This window comes from Aphelocoma coerulescens, chromosome 1 (assembly GCF_041296385.1).
Source record: "Aphelocoma coerulescens isolate FSJ_1873_10779 chromosome 1, UR_Acoe_1.0, whole genome shotgun sequence".
Classification (NCBI taxonomy): Eukaryota; Metazoa; Chordata; class Aves; order Passeriformes; family Corvidae; genus Aphelocoma; species Aphelocoma coerulescens.
This window is the reverse complement of record NC_091013.1, coordinates 112,870,614-112,888,566: the sequence shown is the minus strand read 5'-3', so window position 1 is coordinate 112,888,566 and position 17,953 is coordinate 112,870,614. Positions and strand designations below refer to the sequence as shown.

The 17,953-nt window shown below is 37.6% G+C and overlaps 1 long non-coding RNA gene across 1 annotated transcript; it reads left to right on the top strand.

Annotated features, from left to right (window-relative positions):
- Nucleotides 1-3,664: 3,664 nt before the first annotated feature.
- LOC138119932 (uncharacterized) lies at nt 3,665-15,169 on the top strand. The gene is made up of 6 exons (XR_011155680.1): nt 3,665-3,790; nt 4,655-4,723; nt 10,126-10,295; nt 12,148-12,206; nt 12,961-13,049; nt 14,913-15,169. It is a non-coding gene; the product is annotated as an uncharacterized lncRNA (long non-coding RNA).
- The last annotated feature ends 2,784 nt before the right edge of the window (nt 15,170-17,953 follow it).

Below are 17,953 nucleotides of genomic sequence, written 5' to 3'. Positions count from 1 at the left end.
CTCTTTCAGCTGGTCTTGCAAGAGCGCTCAGCTCTTACTTTATGCCTTTCTCTTCCTGCGTGAAGTGACAAATGGTTGAGCCAAGAGATCAAGCCTAAGGGCAGGGAAGAGGGTGAGAAAAGCAAGTTTATAGCTTTGCACTTCAGGAGAGTAGAGTTTGTCCTCTTAAATGATATTCCTAGGAGAGACTTATCCCTGGGGATAAGGCCCTGGAGGGAGGAGGGATACAAGGAATCTGGTTAGGATTCAAGGACCACCCCCAGGGGCTCAGGGGGGTTCTCCTGCAAAGAGTGAGAAGTCATGCAAAAATGCCAGGAGGCCTCTGTGGATAAACAAGTTGCTTCTGGCCAAACAAAACACAAAAAGGAAGAACACAGAGGGTGGAATCAGGGACAGGTAATATGGGGGGGAATACAGAAATCTTGTCCAAACATCCATGGAGGAGGTTAGAAAAGCTAAAGCCCAAATGGAAGTAAAACTAGTTGGGGACATCAAGGACAAGAAGAAATGCTTCTACAAGTACATAGGTGATAAAAAGAAGGCCAGGGAAAATGTGGGTACAGTAACAGGACGGGAGATCTGGTTATACAGGACATGGAAAAGGCAGAAGTCCTGAGTGCTTTCTTTGTCTTAGTCATTCCTGGAAACACTGTTCTTTGGGAACCCCAATACCTGAGGGGAAATCTCAAGAGTAATTCATTCTTCACTTACTTGATAAACTTCTAAATGAAGTGACAAACTTGATAGATGACCTCCAGAGGCCCCTTCCAGTGTCAGCCATTCTGTGAAGCCATTGCAAAGCTTTGCTGAATCTGTAACTGTAGATTAAGCACTATTTTTAGAGTAGAAGTCTGCCTGAAGAAACTTTTTCCTAATGAAAGCAAAGGTGCACAAGTAGAACTTAGGGAGAAGCAAGAACAGCTCCCCTTGGCAGGAATTTCCCAAGAAAAGGGCTTGCCAGACTTGCAGTTGTTTCTGTAAGAAGACTAGGTGTGTTTTACAGAAGTGTATGATAAAAGATGCAGAAAAAATTGTTTCTCTTTAAGCTAAGGTAAGGATTGAAGTTTTGAGGGGAATTGGAGTGAAAATGCCTGAGGATGCTCAGGTTCTAAGACTGAAAAACTTGGTCAAATCACAGCAAAGAACTGGATGTAAGAGAGAAACTAATGTTACTGATTCCTATAAATAAGAGATACTGAATCTGAGTTATTTTTGTTGAAGCCTGTCTTGTATCATCAAGATTTGAATTTTCCCGGATCAAATATAGTTAATGTTTATGGAGGAATTCAGAAATTTGGGAATTTTTTTGTTTGTTTGTTGTAGAGGCTAGAATTTTGATGATGCATTATCAGGTGGGACAGAAAATGTTGATATTTACATCAGAAGCCACCAGTTTGTCTATAAATAAATATATGTTGAGTGAAAAAGAGTATTTCCTTGCTACCTGCCCTCTGCTGTATTACAAAATTGAACAAAGTGAGCTGTGCACAGCTAAAGTGAGACCTTGAAAACTTAATAAGATCAGCTTTCTGTTCGTCTTAAAGCTTTGCCAAGAAAGAATGAGTTAGGGAAGATATTTCATTTAATAACTTGACATATATGGAAATACACAAGTATATTTCTCTAGGATCACAAAATGTCCCCAAAGTACAAAAAAAAGTGCTTTATGTCTAAGGTAAAATTGCACTTTTTGTGAAAGTTGCAGAAGAAATGTTAAAGACAGACTGGCAACAACTGGACATTCTTTCATGTTTCTTTCTTGCACATTTATTGAAAATTAAGGCAGTCAAAATTAGAGGAAAGTAATTCTACATTCTACTAATTCTGAGTGTCAAGGTAATCTGTACAAAAGAAGTCATCATAGAACATTTTCTTGAGCTTTACCCTCAGTTTCCTCATTTCATTGCATGGTATCAAGTATGTGATTATTGCATAATGCTTCTAGTTCAGAAAGTGAAAAAAAGGTCTTATGCACTCATAATCCACAAGAAATAGAAATTCATAGATTTCCTTATCCTCTTGGAAAACAGCATAAAAGGTCTGTCACAAGTCAGTTCTGGTTAACAAATATTTTTTCCTCCTCTTTTCAGATTGAATGTAGGTTAATCTCTTATTATTTATCTGTACTGAAGGTATCACATAAAATTGCTGGAACTGCTGTCATAGTGAATATTGACAAGCTGAAATAGTGTAATGATAGAAAAGATAACTTCAAAAAGAGATATTTTCCTCCTAAAGGCAGTTCATTGCTACTGGTAGTCTGTGCCTTGCCCAGAATTTTTTTAGCTGGACTTTTTTCTTGTAAGGACAGCTGCCTTGTACAATTGTTCTTGGAAATTCCCTGATTTTGTGAAATATTTTCCTTAGCAAAGGTAGCATAAAAAAAAAAAGTCAAAAACTATATATTGTCAGCATCATATCGGATTTCTGAACCAAAGGTAATTAGAAGTGAAATTGATGTGTCACATATAAGACCATCAGGGATTTCTTGTTTAAAATACCATCTTTTGCAATCTTCAACCCTTTGGGGCTGATGCATGTCATATTTGTGCTTTATTCCAAGTTTTATGAAACTTTTTCATCTGAAAAGGCTCAGCTATACTTTGCTATGAGGGTAAGCCAGGACAATATTTTTGACATGGTAGAGTATTTGAGGATGTCACAATATTTTGATGTAAACTTAATCAAGTCCTAAAAAAAAATCATAAGAACTAGAATTAAAATTGCCATATGGCTTCAGTTTAGTACTCCTGAAAAAACCACTTGGGATGCAATTTTCAGTGACACTGAATTACAGGTGATGGGGTTTTTCCAGAGAAGCCCTTCTGTGCTTTATGCCCTGGAGATTAATCTGATCAGTGGGACAGGGTGGCTGTTGTCTGTGTGTGCAATGGCTCATTTGATGAATTTGGAGAATCAGACAGAATAAAACAGTGTTTGCTAGAAGGGAATAAAAAGCTGAGACCAAAGAAAGAAGAGGTCCATGAAGGCAATGCTTACTATTACATAGTGTTAGTGCATGCACATGGAGCACAGGACCTCACAGGCAAAAATCGAAGAATTTTTTGCTTCTGTAAGTTGTAATTCAAAGTGATTATGGTTCAATTTGATTTTTTGAAGTTAGGATTGCACTGATAATTAAAAAAAAAAACCTAAATGACAACTGGGTGAGTAACAAGAACAGCAAGGTTTGCATAAAAGAAGATAACAGACTTATTTGTATCATGTATACTGAAATTTTGCCTTTCTGAAAAAACAAAGTGCAGTGGTGACAGGGTTAGCAGAAGTAAGAAGGCTGGGTGACAAATTCAAGTTGTATAGTTTTCTCTTGATGTGTGGGATTCTGGTCATCTTAGGCAGATTAGACAGCAGGAAGAAATTGCACAGAAATGCATGTGGGGCAGTGACAAAAGTACTGGGCAAAGTGGAGTTGGCAGACCATTCACCATATGCCAACATTTGTTCCTTTTAAAAAGTAATAACACAACACTTACCCACTAACTGTGAGTATTCAATTCATGTTCTTTGTGGGACTGCAGTGGAACTCTACAATGCACAAGCACATCCTCAAGCCTTCATTAAAATTTCATTTGGACGGCAGGGCCCCCTAAGTCAAAAATGAGGTGGCAGAAAACGGCTAAATAATTGCAGCTGGGGCAGGGAATGCTGCACAGATACATCTCTAATGAAGAGAATAGGATGCAGTCATGCTCAAAAGGCATTTCCAAACACACAAAAAGCTAACAAGAGAAGTGGCAGCCACAACATGCTTCAGAACAAAAGTTGCCAGGTATGTATCTTGGTAAATACTGCTGGAGAGATTAGAGACATCTGTGCATGCAAAATAAAGCCTTTTTGACTGTATTCCTTTATGTAGGGTGGTGTTTGCTAGGTTTGACCAGTGAAGTGGTGGATAAGCAAAGGACAGGGGCACAATTTGAAAACAGCTACTTTTCCATCAAGAATAAATTACATATACCACTAAAATTAAAGAGGGTGGTGGAGCTTTTATTTCCTTTCTTTGTTGTCTTTTTTTTTTTTTTTTTAGAGAGCACTTGGGCACTTGTTTTCCAGCTTTGCTTCACTGAAAGCATTTGGAGGTCTGTGAGCTGCTTCTATCACTGATGAAGGATGTGCTGATCTTTGGATAATAGTTCTTCCTGACAGACTATAACACAGTCCAGGTCACTCATAAAGTCTGTAGAGACATTTCTAGTAAGCTCAGAGAAGAAAACTACTTTTAGTACCCAAAAAGTATTTCAGTGCTGGTGGATTAATTTTTCATTCAGTGTCTGTGTTTCCCTTCTCTTACTTCCTTTTATGTGTGCTGGTTTTGGATGGGGTAGAGTTAGATTTCTTCACAGTGGCTGGTATGGGGCTGTGTTTTGGATTTGTGCTGAACACAGGGCTGATAATACAGAGACATTTTTGTTATTGCTGAGCAGAGCTTGCACAGAGCAAAGGCATTTTCTGCTTTTCATAGTGCCAGATTGGCAGGGAGGCTGGGGGTACGTGGGATGTTGGGAAGACACACAGGGTGGGTGACCCAAACTGACCAAAGGGGTGCTCCAGGCCATATGACATGATGGTCACTGTATAAAGTGTGGGACAGAAGGAAGAAGACATTTGCAGTGATGCCATTTGTCTTCCCAAGCCACAGTCACATGTGATGGGGCCTTGATCTCCTGGAGATGGCTGAACACCTGCCCAACCATGGGAAGTAGTGAGTGAATTTCTTTTCTGCTTTGTTTGGGTGCATGGCTTTTTCTTTCCCTATTAAACTCTCTTTATCTCAACACTTGAGTTTTCCAGCTTTTACCCTTCTGATTCCCTCCCCAATCCCGCTGATGGGGAGTGAGCAAGTGGCTGCCTGGTACTTGTTTGCTGGCTGGGGTTAAACCATGGCAGTCCCCTTGATACTATGGTATAAATTAAATATCTAGATCAAAATTCAGGACACCTGAACTGGAGCAGGCATGAAAAAGTCAGAAAGGACAGGATCTAACAGCAACATTCCACCAATGGATAAAATCACTAGCAATTGAAAGCAGTAAACAAACATTTTAAAATAAACACAGATAGCAATGGGATCTTTGCTACAAACTAAATTTGTTTTAATTCCTTCCTTCAGCTGCTCACTAAAATGTAAGGCTGCTTTTCCTATTGAAATAACTGCAAATAGCAACCAAACTAAAAATTTCCTGAAAATAAGGGTTTTGGGAATCTGTTTGAAAGTGAAAAAATTATGACCCTCTAATGTCTTATGCTGCTCTGTAAGTAGCCTGTAAGTTAGCAAGGTCACTGGCTCAGCACGAGTCCTCCACTGGTGCAGACCCAGTAGCCACTGAGAGCCAGAGGCAGAGCCTGCAGCACTGGGTGCCATCTCCCCACTGCCCATGGGCACCAGCTCTTTCCGGAATGCACAAGGGAAGGCTCTGTCACCCAGCCCTCAGCTCCAATTCCCTCCTCGCTGCCATCAGGAGACCTCTAGAGGTGCAGCACTGCTGGCTCTTTGCCTGTGGTTTTGGAGGAAACCTGAATGCACAGGCAGCAAGGCATGGCCAGGCTGTTCTCAAGGACCAGGGTTGTGAGAATGGGGCACTGGTGCACTCCACCACCAGGGAATTTGCCACACTGATGTGCTGGAGGATCTGGCTTGCCTCGATGATTTGACCAAGCAGTGCATGACAACTCCATTCCATTTCCAGTTCTGCTCTCATAAGAAGCTGCAGTTATGAACATGCAAGATGTAGAGTGATCATTTAGAAGGTCAGATAGGTCCACAAGCAGGTGTCAGTCCTAAAAAAGCAGGCAGGGCTATGAGGAACATCTGAGAACAGCAATGCTTGCAGGTGAGCTTGTTCATGCCAGCCAATGTTTTGGGCTCTGTCTGCTACTAGAAGTTGAAAGGAGGTTTCCTTGGCACTGTGAACATTAACAGATCTGACACAAAAGCCTCTCATTCTCCCTCACAATCTTCAGAATAGGAAACATATTACTTGGGTAGCTGAAATGATCTCCATAGCAGCTCACCATTGCATTAGGTTGGTAAGGAGCCTAATTTACTTCTCCCTTCACACCATCTCCTTGTTAGAAAAACAGGTGATACTTTTGAATCCATAATATTCTATCTGCAGCAAAAAATCACTGATGTTGTTTTAAATGTGTCAATGTTTTTCTGTTTCGAGGAGATGTTGTATAGGTGGATCTGGTAAATTATTATAACAGATTTCAGAATTATATCAATCAGGAATATAAATACATATAAAGTAGGAATTGTTTTTTAAAAATTTAATTTGAAAATGGATTGCTTATAAAATTTGGACCAGGTTCATTTTTACTGTCTTCAACATGAGTTACGTGTTTCCTATAAGGAGGACTATTGGAGAAACAAAGGCTCTATAAGGAACATGATTATTTAACCTAGTCATTTGATTTATACAAATTCCAAAAGAACAGTGTGATACCCTCTATTCTGAACTCAAAAGGTAAAGCAAGCAATACCCAATCCCTACCATTAATATTTTTTTCAAGTGAAACGCAGGTTACAGAATATACAGAACACAGAATAATTTGCAAACTGTGATTATTTATTTTTTTAATATTTATGTGATTTCATCTTTTAGATACTTTATAATTTTACACTAAAAAGTGAAAGTAGAAGATGATGGAAAACAAGAATTTTAATGAGTGAAATTTTGTACTTTCATACAATGACACTTGAAAAGTGTGTATAATTTCTTCTTTACCTCAGAAAAATTTAAAATGGACATTTTGATTAGGTGCCAAAAATATTTGCACTATAATAACATCCATTTTTTCTTAGTATAATAGATACCATCTGTTTAGTAAAAGATTAGATGATTTGAAAATACTGTTAATCCTTAAAATTGGGGAGCTATATTTTAAATGAAGTAATGACCTAATGCTACCTATGAGACTGTATTGGAGTTAAGAAAAATAGTGTTCTTTAAAAAGCAAAAAATGCTTGGTAAGGAGAGAAATAAAGAGTCTTCTAGTTGTATAAGTCAGTTTGCTTTCTTAACTTTTTAAAAGAGGACTGCCATTTGAAAAAATATCCCTGCAAATTGGGCTGCACATACTTGGATCTGCTGATCTATATTAAATTTTGTGCAGCAGATGTTGTTCCACAAAAAAGGTTGGAATGTGGATTGGCATTTATGAAGGAGAAAAACAATGGGCTTGATTTTCAGGAAAAAAAAAGCTTAGCTGAATTTAAGCTATGCAGGCTGAAGCGCAGTGTTCAATTTATGACCTATTTTTAGGAACAATATATCACTTTCTGTAGCAGTGACAGATACACACACATATATATAATTTTACAGGAAGGAAACAAATACTCCAAATTTTCTTTGCGTTGTAGCAGTTTAAGGAACAAAACACAGTAATATCTTCCCTTCATCTCTGTTTGCAAGTTGCTGGATTTTGGCAGGAGAAGGCACCTCCTAGGCTGTAGATAAGGGCTTAGCACAGCACATATCATCACAGCAAAGGGACTGGGATAATATGTATTGTGAAAGTGTATTATTCTTGAAACTGTCTGTCTGATGTGTTGTGCAAACACCTAGATGATACTCAGTAGTAGATTGCAGCAGGCAGAATTCATTCCTCAGCCTGCTGCATGGGAATATTAACTTTTACCACGTCACAGAAGAGAAAGACTGGATCCATTCATTGATAAACATGCCATGAGATTGTTTGAATGGATGTGTCTTGTGTCTTCTTTACCCCCTGTCCAATTCAATCTTTTCAGCAACTGAATTCTAAAATATTAAACTGATTTTAAAGCATTAGAAAAAGACACACTTGCAAACTCAGTAAGAAGTATTTGCAGGAGTACACCATTGCTTCATTCAAGAAGAAAAAGGACAAAGAAAATAAAAAAAAGATGGAAAGTTAATTTAATGCAGTCATGAGTTATAGAGTTGGTTTCTACCCAAACTGCAATTTGGAGGCAACTCAAAATATCTGAGCCATTGTAAAAATTATTTTGAAAATCAATTTGTTCAGTAGATTACCAGCTAATTAAAACAGAACCAGTTTTCATCCAGCCTGGTGGGGGTGTGGAGAGGGGAAAAAAATATCCAAAATCAATATGTATCTATTTTTGTATACTTAGAAAAGAGGCTTGGTTATTTTCTGAAAGGAAGAAAGTGATCTTAAAAAGGAGTCCCAAAGCAATGATAACAATGGTGAAGTTTAGGTCTGGAGGTTTTTACCTCTGACAGGTATATATTCCTAAGAAGCATGATTTGTTATTAATATTTCCCCTTTCAAATGAAGAAAAAAAAATCACAATAACAACCATTTATTTCTGCTAACCATATTGCCTATGCCCTGACAGTATTGTTTTATAGCAATATGTTGGAACTGGGTGCCAAAACTGAAAGGATATATGTTTATTTTCCTAAAAGCCCTTATTGCTGGTTTTTTTTTTTTGTTTGTTTGAGTGTAAGTATATGAAGATAAATTAGATGAAAATGCTTCTGGTCAACTGAGCTATAGTACTGCAACTGGTCCTGTGGCAGGGTGAGGGTTAAGGAATGCTAAACATATGTTTCATTTATCTTTTCCAATTAATTTAAACTTAAACAGCTCAGGTCTGAAGGTTATGCAGATGACAAGGACAAGGTTATGCAGATACACACCTTTGTCTCCAAGAAACCTGGAGGCTGCCTAAAATAGCAATTCTCTTCAACCTTGCCTCTGTACAATGGCAATAAATGATTTTTAATTCAAACTTGCTGGATTCATTGTGTTTCCTAGCTAATGTGTCCTTGCTGTCTGTGCAAGTTTGAATGCATATATAAAATTCACTAACAGCTCAAGTCAAATATTGTTCATTTCTTAACCTGAGTAACAAGGGAAACTTTTCTATTTATGAAATATTAACAATGGGAATCTATGTGGTTTTGTATCTTTGGGGAGATGTCCTCTATTGCAGCTAAACACCTTTGAATTGGTGATGGTTAACATATTATGCTGGTATGTAAAAACTAAGGTTCTAACCCATGGTGACACAGGTAAGGAAGTGCTGGTCCTTACCTGGTCATATCCAAGCCATAGTGACCAAATCAAAAGCTCTCTGAAATTTTTAGGGATTGGATTCTTTTAATCTGTCCATTTGTTTGCCTGTAAAAAGTTATTCATGATGATGCTTCCTTGATTTAAAACAGGAACATTAGCAAGCAAAGTTGATATTCTGGGAAGTGCCTTGAGATGCCCAGGTGGAATACTGTAGAACTGCAGAGTTATAGAATACCAAAGTCAAAATGCAGTTTATTGCTATCATCCATCTGTGTCATCAAGGTTCTACTGCACCTTACAATGCACCCACTTGTGCCTTATTAGAAGGGGATTCAGTTTACTAGCTAAAAATTTACAGATTTCACAACCTGTACAACAGTCTGCACAACCTGTAGAAAATCAGGTATAATGAAATTACTGCTCCTAATATCCAGCTCAAAGCCATAGTTAGGACTTCTTTGGGAAATGCAACAACAAAAACCTACAGCTTTTAAGAAAATATTGTTGTAAATAAATATGTGGGGGGCTGGGGGTTATTTTATGTAAGAAGAAAAATATGGGTATATAGGAAGAACAAGTATGGATACTGTGGATTTGCTGAATTTTGTAAAGAATTATGTTTCAGATATGTGGCTTACTGTAAAATTATTGCCAATAGTGGTGAAACAAAATAGGATAAACACAAAAGTGGGAAATGATCCTTTTTTCTTCAGTGAGCAAGATTATAAGTGTATGATAGATGTTGCCCTGTGACCATAAAAGACAGGCTTTTATAGTCAACTTTTAAAGACCAACGTTTGGATTGTATTAGTTGAAAGAAAAGAACTATATCCCAAATCAAATAAAACTCCACAGAGAAAGTTCTGTTTGCCTTCTTTGCTCTATTGTTTTTTTTTTTTTTTGTATGTGTGTTGTCAGCTGCAAAACCTGTCTTTCATTTGAAAAAGTCAGTGTGAGTCTGATGTATTTCTATAGGTAATACTTACAGCAGTGTTAGAATAAAAAAAAAGAAGTAAAAAACCAATCCATATATTACCTTATTACCTTTTCTTTGCTCATTTTCTTAAATCGGTATAGCTGACTCCCGGTGAACAACTTATGAAGGAACAGAGATTGAAGTTTCTCCATGTTTGGCTCATTAATGCAAGTGACCCTCACATCATCCAAGCTCTCTTAATAGAAAGAAAGTGGCATATAAAATGAACTCCAAGCATTTTAGAGAGCCCCTGTTTACAGAAGAATTATAGGTAAAGTATCTTCTCCATTTGCTATCTTGCCTTCTTGATTTGTCTTATACCAGTCAGATGTCAGTGCTCTTATATTCCTTAAAGATATTGAGGAGAAACTGCATGACTCTATAGTAATTCAGCTATTGATAAATACCAGATTGTATTTTCCATTTTTATTAATTAGGTGTTCCTCTATTGGCTTTTACTCCTTCAGAATACTTTAATTATCACATACTTATCAAGACTATTAAGTAAATATTTAAATACACCCTCCTCCAAATTATTTTTATGATACAATTATGTCTTGCAATTTATATAACTCTCAAAAAAAAAAAAGGAATTTAGATACACTGTCTGACAGGAAACAACATATAAAACTTCTAAGTACCAGAACATTAAAACACAGTTAATGATGAGTATTTAAGTGGAACAAAGAACAGTTTTAGGATTAATCCAGCTGTGGCAGATACTCAAAATCTGATTGGGTTTTTCTCATTCCTGCAGTTTAATCTCTTATTCTGTAAATAGCACCATTCTGTAATCCTCAGTAAGTCTTCTGTTGAACCTCGGATATTTTCAGATAAATTTTTCCAAATCATGAGCTTGATAGACCTAAACCACATTAAATATAATGTCTCATAACTTTAGGTAGCCTATTCTAAGGTGATGTTTTGTATGTGTGTGTTTTTAACAAACACAGGTGGCTTCTGTGAGAAGATACCAGAAAATAAAGATGTCACTAATCTTTAAAATTTAGGAGATGATTGGGAGAGTGATGGCAATCCATGAAACTACAAACAGGAGGCCAACATGACTAGGCTCTGGCAAGCACTAATAGTGACCAAGAGAGTTGCTAAGACCAAGAATTTAACAAGAATCAGAATGCCAGAACAAGAAAAATGGGCTGGAAAGGCTCAAATTTCATCTTCACTTTCATAGCTTGAGGATGCAGACTGGGAACAGAAGTACCAGGGATTTGCTGCAAGACATGGAGTCTGATCCTGCTGGATCATCAAGAGAATAGGGGAGGGGTTTGCTGTAAGTGGTTAATGGAGAATGTCTGTGGCTGTGGGCAGAGGAATTTTGTGAAATATCTCCTAAAGTCTTCAGCAAACTCCTCAGGCACTCCTAGTTTCTTTATTTCTGAAACCCTGAAATAATCTGATTCTGTTATAGAAATTTTGTCTGAGTTTCTAGCCATGACTTTTGTAGAGTCAGGAGAAGTTCATCTCACACAGTCTTTGTAGAAGTGGCCAACTCCAAAGTAAACGATGTCTTTGAAATAAATAATAAAGATTTCAGCACTGGATTTTGAATATGATTCAAGCTCTTTCAGAGGAGCAAATTAGAGAATGGAACAAGTTCAAATCGGTGTATTCATCATAACTTTAATACTTTGGTTAGGAAAGGAATTAGCCATTAAACATCTATTTAAGTATTTTGTGTGCATGTGCATGATGGCCAAGTTATTAAGACTGTATAAAAACACAAAGGAAAAATACAATTCTTTATGTGATGAGAGAGATTAATCCATACTCTACATCAGTTTGGGGCCTATTATATATAGAAATCGAAGTGCTCTATTCAGCTTGGGTTGAGTTGCTCATAATTCTTTTAAGACACTAATTAAATGTCTTATATCCAGTAAGTAATAGAGCCTGCTGCCTCTGACAAATGGAGTTTTGGCCAAAACCTATCGAGTTCTTTAAAAATGTCTGAAGAATGGGAACACTACAATACATTGTATAGAAACCTTAAATCTAGTTTCAGGGAGGAAAAAAAAAAAAAAAGAAAATATTCTTTGATGAACTTATGAAAGGAAAGATCTATTGCAGGATGAAAGTCTGACCTTCTGAATTCTGCTTTGCAGGACCTGTGATGTGGGTGTCATGGTTTAACCCCCCAGCTGAAACCAGCACAGTGGGGAAGGTAAATTTCCTTGCTTAGAACATTAATTCTGTTTTAAACAATATATTTAAGTAGAAGATCTACGACCCTTACAAAACTTCAGAAATATTCCCTTTCAAAAAAAAGTAAACTAGTTTCTAAGGAAGAGTTTGATTCCTCCTTTTCCTCAGAAACCTCAGGATCAAATTATGGTAGCCCATTGTGCAGAAACCCCTTCATGTGCACGGTAGAATTGTGGCTAATTGCATTCCAGTGGTGCGATTAACAATTTGGAAGGAAAAGTGTCAGGCATTCGGTCTCAAAATGTGAGCTGGAGTTCACAATCTGGAGAAATCATGTTGTATATTTAGACATGCATTTTATATTGTTTCAGCCTCCAGTTAATTAACACTGCTTGTAGAACCCTTCTTGCTACCTGTTACATGTGATGCTTTTCAGAAGACAAACCAGATGCTTTCTGCCTCAAGCTCTGGCAGACTTTGCAGGATAAAACAGGGCCTGTCATATATTAAGGAATGCCTCTCAGCCTACTAAATATTTCACTGTTTACTAGAGCTGCAGAGGTGAGAATGGTTCCCAAAACTGTTGAGAGGAGAGTGCTTGAACCTTGTGTTCATTACAGCCATTAGTCTCTTGTCCCTAGGTTTTTGCCTGGAAGGTATTATATGAGTTTTTAAGGTCATACGGGGAAGTAAAAAGTTTGTAACTTAAACTGAGAACAATAATCTGCAATGCTGAAACCATTTATTTCTTTGGTTCCCATACCATTTATCAGAGCTGATGAGAACAGTGGCTCAGGACTGTGGCAGGATCAAGCAAATGCGTGTTCCATCTGGTGATATCACCCAAGCAACAAGAACCAAGGTAGAAGGAAAAAAAGGCTTCAACTGACATACAGGCTCATCTGCCTCATATGAATAGCACCTTCCCTTCCCTTCCCTTCCCTTCCCTTCCCTTCCCTTCCCTTCCCTTCCCTTCCCTTCCCTTCCCTTCCCTTCCCTTCCCTTCCCTTCCCTTCCCTTCCCTTCCCTTCCCTTCCCTTCCCTTCCCTTCCCTTCCCTTCCCTTCCCTTCCCTTCCCTTCCCTTCCCTTCCCTTCCCTTCCCTTCCCTTCCCTTCCCTTCCCTTCCCTTCCCTTCCCTTCCCTTCCCTTCCCTTCCCTTCCCTTCCCTTCCCTTCCCTTCCCTTCCCTTCCCTTCCCCATGAAACATTTTTATGTGGTATTCTGAAGCTCTTCCAGTTTACACTCATGTTACCTTTGTACAGCACAAAGAAGCAAAACATATTTCCCAGAGGTCCAGCATGATTTCTTTCATGATCTAAAGGAATGGAAATTTGAAGAGTCCAAAACCATGCTCTGAACCCTACTCTGGTATCCCTGGAATTATTGTTCATGAACTCTAGGAGTACACAAGTAGGGGAATCAGATAGCAATGAATACAGTGGCAATGTGCAGCACCAGTAAAAAGCTAAATTAATTTTGTTTAATTTTTAAAGATCTTTCAATTTTGAATTTTTTAAGATTAAAGGTTTGATTGAAGATTTCACAATTCCATACAGCACCTACTTGTTTGTAGGTATAAAGAACAACGAAATTGAAACCAAGAAACACAAAATGGAATTGTTTATAGGAACACATTGTACCTCATGTATAGGTCAATGATTGTGAACCTGATTTAGTCAGAATTATTGCAGACATTTTAAGGCAGTAGTAGTGAAATAAACCCCAAAAATTTATGGGACTACTCTTGAAGGGAGTCAGCATGTGCTGAGTGAAATTCACCTTTCTATAAGTGACTACTTTTGTGTGTAACACATCTGCTGCAGTTAAATCATGCTCTGAATATGTGATGATCATTAAAGTCATTAATGTTTGTCCTTTTTTTTCTGTTCAAAGAACTAAGTCAGGAAATGTTTGTGTTTTACTGGGATTATGGCTCAGCTCAGAAGGGGTCAGGTGTACCTTCAGTTGTCTTCCTGAGCAAACATGCAGACAAACTTTTTCATCTCAAATTTCAGTTACAGCTCAGTCCTTCCCCTCCCCCTCCATCTCCTTTAATGAGAGAAGAGGAATCAATGAACATTAATGTTTTTCCAGACCAAGTAATTTGTTTCTGTATGTGGCTTGCATACACTGGCTTGGTCGTTGGAGGAATGAAATCTTTGTTCCTTCAAGACTGCTTCAGCTTCTGCGTAGGGACTTGCAGCCATGTTGAGTTCTAAAACAGGAATAGATCTCTCTCTCTCTCTCTCTCTCTCTCTCTCTAATTGCCTCAATATCAGGAAAAAAGAAATTGCTGGGTAATTCATGGCGGATCCCATTATTATAATGTCTCTGGAATTTCTTGAGTAATATAATAATCTGCAGTCTTTCAGACAGAAGTCCCACTTTTTTTGCTCTCACTTGTGCTAATTTTACATCAGTGTGATTTCTTTGAAGCCAAATGCATTCTATCTAGAGGAAAAAGAATTGAGAAATCAAGTTATTAGTCCTCCCTGACCCATTCTGGAGATACAACAATTTCTGTGCAGGAAGTGCTGTTACCCTACTGACCCTGTCTTCAAAAAAAGTCTTCAACCAGCATCTGCTGAATGAGAAAAAGGCCCTAATTACACCTTTCTATATGCAAAACTTCGAAGTTAATTGGAATTACTTAAATGTTAATATTGTTAACAATAAGCTTTTTCTTTTCTTTTTCTTTCTTTTTTTTTTTTTTTTTTCCCTCAGGAAAAAGGGGAAAACTACAGTAATAGCACATTGCTAATATTCAGAGAAAACCATGAACCCCGAGTAGCGAGGCAGAAGTTTCAGCAATCTCTTTTCCAAAATCATGAATATTTTCTCTTCTGTTTTCTCTATGAAGTGTGTTCAAAATTGTAAAACATGTAGTAGAAAATATCTGATAGACAAGCTGGGGTTGATGCTGGACCTCTTGTATTTTTTGTGGTTTTTTTCCAGTTCCTGGCCTTTAATGTGACATAAACTTCCTGATACTGTTATTGCACAAACATGTTTTTCTGCATTAAATGTTTAAGTGACTGTTGAAGTCCTCATAGTCACAGTTTCTGAGTGTATTTTTGCAAGCTGAAGCAACTTCATTCTCGATTAAGGACATTCTCACCTACAGAAATACTGCTAAAGCATTCTACTCCAACCTGGCAGAAAAATCACTCAACATGACGCACATGAATCACATAACAATGACTTCTGGAAGATTTTCCTAGGAGTCCTGAGCTGATGTGATTTGCACTTCAGCATCCATTACCACATTCCCCTACTTCAGAACCCTAGCACAGTGAACACTGACTGGAAGGACGACGTGAGCTTCAGAAGTGGTTTTGTGTCTAAAGAGCAGAACCAATGCCTGGCTTGCAATCCCTGAGGTGGCAGAGCAACCCTGGGATATCACTCAGGCTATTATTTGCTGCTAGATAAGAACGTGCTAGTCGTGTGTTACAGCTGCATTGTCAGCTTGGCCACATCTGCAAATCATATCTGCTGACTTTCTGGGGCATGGTAAGATACCAAAGGAAGATAATGCTGTGCCTGGACCCTGCCTTTCCCACCACTACAGGCACTTTGCCTTTGCAGTTTCCAGCTGTGAAGTGGCTTCTTGTTATGTACCCCTTATGCCTCGTCTGGCTCCCGTCCAGACTCTTTTGTTTACTTGCTTCTCAACTTCATTCCTTGCAGCCATCAGAACTGGCTGCTTGCATGGCAGGCTGCCAAGGAATTTGTAGTAGGACTCTGGTATATTTGCTCCCACTTATTGATGCTCTCAACAAGGTTTTTGTAGCACAATCCCCTTCTTACTGTGGCTCTCTTCAAGAGAAAGACTCGTAATTTTGCATTTCCTTAGCTATAACTTACAAACAAGTCAATAATATCCCCTTCATTGCTTGCAGTCAATCTATTAGCAAGCAAATACCTGAGAAAATGGATATGTGACCTTTGCCTTTCTTTCTAAAATGCTGTGGATGTGAGCCTTATTTGTCATGGAGAGTATGAGGGGCTATATATTAAAAGACAGACATAATGGCCCAAAAAATGTTTTTCAAGCACTGTACTTAAGAAGCTATAAATTGTATGATGAGTAGTTTTATTGTGAATCTCTGCCTTTCATCTGCTTTTACCTGCCTGTAGGAAACTCTTATTCTTTAGGACTTTGAAAAAAAAAAAAAACCTCTGAACAATTTTATATGCAGTTAATGTTCTAAAATCTGCCTGAAAGAGAAATATCATGTCCAATTCTGCCCAGCTGCTTCTCCATAAAACACTAGTGCCTCAGGCCTGGAATGGACCTCACTGTGTAAAGCCAATCAATTTGCCAATGACTTATGGTAAGAAAATAGCAGCCTCAATTAATCCAAACAATTGCCTTTGGAAAACAGTTCCAACAAATCTCTGAATTTTAAAGTTTGGGGTTGTTTTAACAAATATAAGAAATTATCAGATGATTAACTGCCTTTATAAGGGGATAATGCTTGGCTACAAAAGCCTTTTAAAACCTTAAGTCCACTATTTAAAAAAAGAAATAAAAATTGGTACTGATTTGAGTATTGAACAAACAGCTGTTTGAAACTTAGATTGTTATTCAGGTAATTGTGGGATGGGGAAGATCACTATCAGTTCTATGGTATAATCCTGGATCCAAACCAAACTTTTCTGTTCATGGTAAAGTTTGCAACATTAATATCCATTTTCCTGTTTCTTGAAAGGCTAGATATAAGAAACTTTGTTCACACAACATGGAGTGAGATACTTGATTTTCTTATAAGAGGTACTGCCTTTTTAGAAATTTCTGAAATACTGTAAAGCAAATAAGCATTTTTAGAGTTAAAGGATTAATGCAGTTACTAGGAGAGAGGTTTTTAGTGAGGATGAGGAGGGACTTAGATGTTAGCACAGCTGTTGGCTTTGCACATCTCACAGCACGTATGTTTGGAGTGCACGTGTAACCACACAGCTTTGAAAGTCCTGTGAAGATAAGTAAAATGACTTACTCTTAAATAAAATGTGTCCAATTAAAGAAACAATAAGCTTGGAAGCTAGATTTGGACATTGTTTTAAATCAAGGTAATTTGTTACTAGCATGTCCTGCAAATGCTACGTCTATGCATGCATTTCAATGGCCATAGACATTTTGTTAATCAGAAATTGAATAGTTTAGAATTTACTGGTTTATGAGAGTACAGATTGTTCTGTGAACTGCTTGTGAACGAAAAAAATACCAGATCAGAATCACTGTTAGACTAAAACTGTGTAAACAGTTGGGATGAATAATTCATGCAACCAATTTATTTTATTTTACCCTTAATGAGTTATCTATGAGCAGCAGAAAACTCTCTTATTTCGAACATTTTGTAAAATCATTTAATAAGGAATTTTGCTGCTAAATTCTTGGCTTCCAGTTGATTTATTAAGAACACAGGTAGTTTACTAAGAGTATTAATTATATTTATTAAAATTTTTCTGAATGTTAGATTTCATTGCAGACAAAATTTCCACTTTTGGCCATTTTTTGTCTATTCAAAACAGAATATTGGGCTTCAAGTGAAACCCTTGAATGTTGTAAGCTCAAAATTAACTTCCAGCACACATTCTCCAGTATTTACTTACCTTGAAGTATTTTTACTGGCTAACTTGTTGAGGGGGGGCACCTACAGCAACTAAATTAATATTTCACTGAGTCAGACTAAGCCATCTATTGGTCTCTTATAGCACTATAAATCTTGGATTCAAATATTTCCAGGGAACTACTCCAGGTA